The following is a 6813-nucleotide window of genomic DNA, read 5'->3' on the forward strand; positions in this document are numbered from 1 at the left end:
TTTGTAATTTTTTTTTTCCTACTATAATTCTCCCTTAAAAATTTAGCACATGAAAGTATTTCTAAATAAAATTAAAAATTAAATTTATAACTTGAGCCCTCATAACAAAATAGTACGAATTAAAATTAAAAAAATTATTTAAAAAAATTCTAAACTAATCAAACTGCCACTCGTAAAAGTCATGCCAGTGCCCAATTGTGAAGGTTAACACGGCTTCACAAGACCCCATAATCACGCTGTAAGGTTGTTGATGGGGTCCACACTGAAATCACACCACACCGAGTGTTGAACTCTATTGCCTAAGTCAACTCGTGGGTGTGCTACATTAACTCCTGTTTCAACCAGAGACCACTCTTTGTTTCTTTCTCATCTCTCAAAAACTCATCTTTTTTTTTTTTTTTTTTTATCATCTTCTAGTGTTACTGGTATATTCTTTCATATATTTAGGCTCCCAAATATCAAAGATATGTCTGGTTTAAGTGCTGATGATGCAGTTTCAAGCGTTGTGATTGAATCTGAGTACTCATGCCGTTGCTTTTCACTAGTTGAGATACAATCAATGACCAACAATTTTAATGAAGAATTAGTTATTGGAATTGGTGGATTTGGTAAGGTATATAAGGGGTTCATCGACAACAGTGCTACAGCTGTTGCCATAAAGCAGTTGAAAGCAGAGTCCAATCAAGGAGCAGAGGAGTTCTGGAATGAGGTCAAGATGTTGTCTAAGCTCCGACACACTCATCTTGTTGCTCTGATTGGCCAATGCAACGACTGCCAAGAAATGATCCTCGTTTACGAATATATGGCTCGTGGGACCCTAGCCGATCATCTCTATAATAGAAGTAGAAACGAAACAGAAATTAGTACTTTTCATCTCACATGGGAGCGAAGGCTCAACATTTGCATCGGTGCAGCAAGAGGGTTAGACTACCTTCATACTGGTACCGATCAAAGTTTCATACACCGAGATGTGAAGACGACAAACATTCTGTTAGATGAAAATTGGGTAGCAAAGATTGCAGATTTTGGACTGTCCAAAGGCACTACAAGCAATTCAGCAACCCATGTTAGCACAAAAGTCAAAGGTACATTTGGGTATTTAGATCCAGATTATTTTTATACCCACAGACTAACCAAGAAATCTGATGTGTATGCTTTTGGTGTGGTGTTGTTGGAAGTGCTCTGTGGGAGGCCACCAGTGGATACAAGCCTCAAGGAAGAGGAAATTAGTTTAATCCTTTGGGCTCAACAACACATTAAAAAAGGAAAGGTTGATCGAATCATTGATCCCTCATTGAGTGGACAAATAACACCACAGTGTTTAAAGTACTTTGTAGAAGTTGCCTACAATTGTTTACATACTAGTCCAAAGAAAAGGCCTACAATGGGTGAAGTGGTGGGGACTCTTGATCTTGCATTGGTGTCACAACGTAAAGGAAGGTCGGAAGGAATGATTGGAAAGATGTTTAAGGGTATTGCAATTGTGCCAAAAGGTATGAATCAGTGGTGGGGGGAGAGAAAGGACAACGGTTCAAAGAGTGGACCGTCAAAGGATTTGTTTTGGGAACCACTTTCGAATGGTGTTACCCGACCACTTCGTCATTTTTCACTTGCCCAGATTCGAGCGGCTACAAATGACTTCAAACAACGACTCACTTCTGTGGAAGGAACGACTCGAGATTTGCCTTGGTGCAGCACGATGACTACAACATCTCCATGAGAGTGTGAAGCAAAGAGTCATCCACCATGACATAAATCCAGCTAATATTCTGTTGGACAAGAATTGGGTTGCAAAACTTTTTCATTGCGGGTATTCCAAATCAATGTACGATAAAACATTAGATTGACAGCAAAATCTGATGTATATTCATTTGGTATGGTATTGCTGTTGCGGATCGTGGGCACACCAGGGGACACTCACAAGCAAAAACACAAGAGTTTTAACGTGGTTCGGCAAACCGGCCTACGTCCACGGGAGCGATGTTGTTATATATCAACAAATGGAGGAGATTACACACTCTCAACTCACTGTCTCTCTATATAACACACTCACTCACACTCTCTGACAAACAGAAAATAGCTCTCACTAGCTCTCTCTGTTTTGTGCCTTTCTCTCAGCAATGTTTTTCCATTTGCCCCTGTCTACAACTCACCATCACCATTCCATTTTATACACCTTGGAGTAGGTGGGAGTGCCATTGGGTAGCCTCCATGCTTGACTTCGGCAGCCTCCTTCTTTGACATGGTTGGTAGCCTACTTCCTTGTTGACCAACCAAGGTGTGTTCACAAGACAATTTCCCCTTCACATGGGGTGAATTCAACAAATCACCCCCTCAACCCATGTGAGGTGATCCACTGCACACACTGCTGCTAATCTTGTCACGCCCAAATTCAACAAAGTCTGCATCTCTTCACTGAGATGCTTGCACCCCCTTGCCTGGAGTGCCCGGCACCCCCTCACTGGGGTGCCATGCAAAGCTTTACTTTGCAACTCTTTGAGATGGCATCTCTCCCTTCCATCCAGTCTTGGAGAGATCCCAATATGTCTCTAATTCAGGAGCAAAAGAAACTTTCTTTCCTGGGACATGCTTTGCTGTCTTGGTCTCTTTGCTCTGAGCTGTCTTTAAAATTGGCCGCAATGGCTCCGTCTTGTGCACCTCCGAACTGCCTCCATGCGTTCTTGTACACTTTGGTTGCCATGTCTGCTGGGCCCTATGTCTCTTCTGTGCATGTCTTGTACGTCTTGCCCGGTAAGTGACAGTAGCTCCGTCTGTCACAACCTTCTCCACAAGCCTGTACAGATTCCCCTCCAGTCGTCCATGTAGCATCACCGTATCTCCATGGATGACTTTGAGATTTCCTTTGCTAGATGTGAAGCTATAACCTTTCATGTCTAGCATACTTAAGGAAATTAGATTCTTCTTCAGTCTTGGCACGTGTCGGACTCCATCCAACGTGAAAATTTTTCCATCTTCCATTCTCAGCCGTACTGTTCCCATGCCAACAATCTTACTCACAGTGTTGTTAGCCACTCGAACAATACCTCCATCCTTGGCTTGGTAGGTAGAAAAAAGTTTCTTATCCATGCATATATGATATGTGCTTCCGGAATCTAAGATCCAGTCAGGTTTCGTCATACTCGACGAAACTGTAAATGCATACTCATCCTTAGCATTTACTGCAGCAGCGACATTTGATGAGCTCGCCTGTTCCTTTTGTGCTTTGTCCTCCTTGAGCTTTGCACAGTCTTTTATGAGGTGATCCTCCTGATCACAGTAATAACACTTTCTCCTGAAGCCTGACCTTGATTGCGAACGTCCTCTTGATTTGGATCTACCCCGTCTATCATTGGACCTACCTCTGTCTTGCTCATTTTCTGAGGCAACCATGGCATTTCCTTCTGGGTGTTTGCTACTGCTACCTTCCTGTTTCTTCATCGACTCATGAGAAATGAGCGTAGCAATCACCTCATCCAGTCCAAGAGCATCCTTCCCGTACAATAGAGTTGTCCTGAGATGCTCATATGATGCAGGTAGAGAGACCAGCAAGATCATAGCCCTATCTTCCTCCTGGGTCTTGTCTCCAATGGTGTCCAATTCCATTGTGATCCTATTGAACTCGTCCAGATGTTCTGTGAGGTTCGCACCTTCTGGCATTCTAAGTGTATATAGCTGCCTCTTTAGAGATAACCGGTTTGTCAAAGATTTTGACTTGTACCTCATCTCTAACTTTGCCCATAGCTCCGCCGGATCTACTTCACTGATGACTTCCCGGAGTGTGTTGTTCCCGAGATACAACTGAATTGTACTGTTTGCCAATTCCCTTAACTCCTCCCACTTGTCATCCTTTATGTCTTCCGGTTTGTTGGACTTTTTGAGAAGAGCTTTCACCAGACCTTCTCGTGTTAAAATGTTTTTCACCCTTTGCTGCCACAGGGTAAAGTCATTACTACCATTAAAAGGCTCAATCATGAAACTTGCGCCTTTTCCTGCCATTGTAAATTTCTTCCCTTTTTAAAGAAATTCTGATTTAAGAATCTGACCGTATGGATGGGTCCGGAATATTTCAAATAGTTGGAACGCACTATTGGATCGCCAAAAAACGGACTCCGAATGGCCTAGATCTAGCCAAAAGAGTTTGAATGCCTCCGATTCAAAAACTAACCGTACGGATGTGTCCGGAATACTCCAAATAGTTGGAACTTACTATTGGATCGCCAAAAACGGACTCCGAATGGCCTAGATCTAGCCAGAACAGTTTCAACGGTTCAGATTTGCTGAATCTGGTGCGCCTGAGAAGCACCAGATAATTCCTCCGGATTGGCAGGTCAACGGCTCGGTCAACGGCGCAGGAGCGCGGTCAACGGCGGCTCAGCGGCGCGGCTTGGCTGGCGGCGCGGCTCCGGCACGGCTCGGCCAGGTCAGCGGCGCGGTCAACGGCTCGACGGCTCGGCTTGGCTCGGCGCAGGATGACGTCAGCCTGACGTCAGCTTCACGCGCGCCCCCACTCGTCTTCTTCCTTCGTCGGCGCGTGGGGCGCGTGTGTGCGAGTGGTCTTCACTCGCGATATTCAGGTGGCGCGTGGCGGCGCGTTACACCTCCGATTGGCCTGTGGTTTGAAGTTTTGGACTCCTCTCCTCCTGGCCTTCCTCCTGGTATGCTCAAAAGTGGATTTCGACCACTTCGAAATCTGGACACTTTCGGAAAAAACTCGATTTTTCTCCACCCGGGCTCTGATACCAATTGTTGCGGATCGTGGGCACACCAGGGGACACTCACAAGCAAAAACACAAGAGTTTTAACGTGGTTCGGCAAACCGGCCTACGTCCACGGGAGCGATGTTGTTATATATCAACAAATGGAGGAGATTACACACTCTCAACTCACTGTCTCTCTATATAACACACTCACTCACACTCTCTGACAAACAGAAAATAGCTCTCACTAGCTCTCTCTGTTTTGTGCCTTTCTCTCAGCAATGTTTTTCCATTTGCCCCTGTCTACAACTCACCATCACCATTCCATTTTATACACCTTGGAGTAGGTGGGAGTGCCATTGGGTAGCCTCCATGCTTGACTTCGGCAGCCTCCTTCTTTGACATGGTTGGTAGCCTACTTCCTTGTTGACCAACCAAGGTGTGTTCACAAGACAATTTCCCCTTCACATGGGGTGAATTCAACAATTGCTGTCAGTATTATGTGGTAAGGAGCCATATGACAACGTGGAAGGCTGGGGTATGTCATTAGTACGTCGGTTCATGAATGGTATCAAAACCATTGATCAAGTCATTGATCCAAGTCTGATAGGGAAAATAGCACCAAAATGCTTGAAGGAATTTGTTAATATTGCATTAAGTTGTCTACTTGATCAGGCCAACCGGCGACCCTCAATAGACATTGTGGTAAGGAGCCTTCAATCTGCATTACTACTACAGGAGGCTTGGGAGAATCATTGTGAGATTGGTGCTGAGTTACCTGTGATTGACCTTTCTTGTTGTAGCGTTTTCTCTATTGATGGTTACATGACAATTGGTGGGGTGAGCCTTTTTCCATCAAATATTGATGACGATCTTGCTTCAAATCTTGACGGAGGATCGAATGGGTACCTGTCAGATCCAGATTTTGATAAATTGATTCGTTAATTAAGAAGCTTTTGGATTTGACTGTTTTATACTACATGTACGTCTTTCCATTTTATTCGTTTGGTGTCTTTTATTTATTTATTTATTCATTTTTTATAGTTATGTTTGACATATGTTGGTGTATATATGTTAGACAATTTTTCATAGTTGGATGTTCGGATTGATGAAATTTTCTCTTGTCATCGTTGAATTTTTATATTCTCGTGAATGTGTTGGGATTTCCTTCATGGTTAATTGTCTAATGTGATTGGGTGATAATCAGTATATTAACCAATTCACAAGGGGATAAAATATAATTTTCCCTATTTGTAATATATCTTCTACAAGTGGAAGAACAAAAACAAAAAAACAAAACAATCACATAAATATCTATTTGTGTTCGCTTTTTTTTTTTTTTTTTCTGAACTATACTTGGTTTAGCTTGGTGCATCCATTATTACTTGCACTATGCAAACACCCAGACCAAGGCCAACCCTGAGGTATGGCCAGAAAGGCATTAGCCTTTGAATTCTGTCTAAAAAATAGTGCTCCCAAATGATATAGTTCTCATGTTATGTACAATTAATTGAAATGACACTTCTGGAAAATGGACTTTTAGCGGCGTTTTAAAAACGCCGCTATAGGTAGTCAAAGCGTCGCTAATTCTTTTTGTGACGTTTAGTACAAACGTCGAGGACGCGGCCGTCGCTATAGCTTTATGGCGTTTGAATAACGTCGTTATATTAGTATAGGCGGCGTTTTTACAAACGCCGCCAAATGTCCTGCCCTATTTATACTGTGACGTCACTATGACATTTAACGACGTTTTGAAAACGCCGTTAAAAGCATTTATACATTTTAAAAATCTATCCGTTGGGGTAGGGATATAGTGACGTTCAAAAACGCCGCCATAGCCTTTATTTTTATTTTTTTTATTATAAAAATTGTGCTAATTTTATATGGTTGAAAAAAATACCTGTCATAAACAATTATTAAGAACTGATGTTTATTAAAATAATAAATAAACTAAATTTGAAAACAAAATTAAAAATAAAAAACAATGCAATAAGATGTGATACATGTACAATTACAGAATATATCTAGACACAAAATATATTAGAAATCCGTGAGGATTTATTTACAAAGTCAGGCTTGAGAACTCGTGCAGAAAGCAGAGAAGACAACCATACTC

General features: G+C 42.3%; 1 pseudogene across 1 annotated transcript; it reads left to right on the plus strand.

Moving 5' to 3' along the window:
* The first annotated feature begins 349 nt into the window (after nucleotides 1-349).
* Nucleotides 350-1845, plus strand: LOC114323837 (putative receptor-like protein kinase At5g39000 pseudogene; annotated as a pseudogene). The gene has a single exon (XR_014335349.1). The product of XR_014335349.1 is annotated as a putative receptor-like protein kinase At5g39000 pseudogene (transcript).
* Nucleotides 1846-6813: the final 4968 nt, after the last annotated feature.

This window comes from Camellia sinensis, chromosome 7 (genome assembly GCF_055761805.1).
Source record: "Camellia sinensis isolate YWXY chromosome 7, ASM5576180v1, whole genome shotgun sequence".
NCBI lineage: Eukaryota > Viridiplantae > Streptophyta > Magnoliopsida > Ericales > Theaceae > Camellia > Camellia sinensis.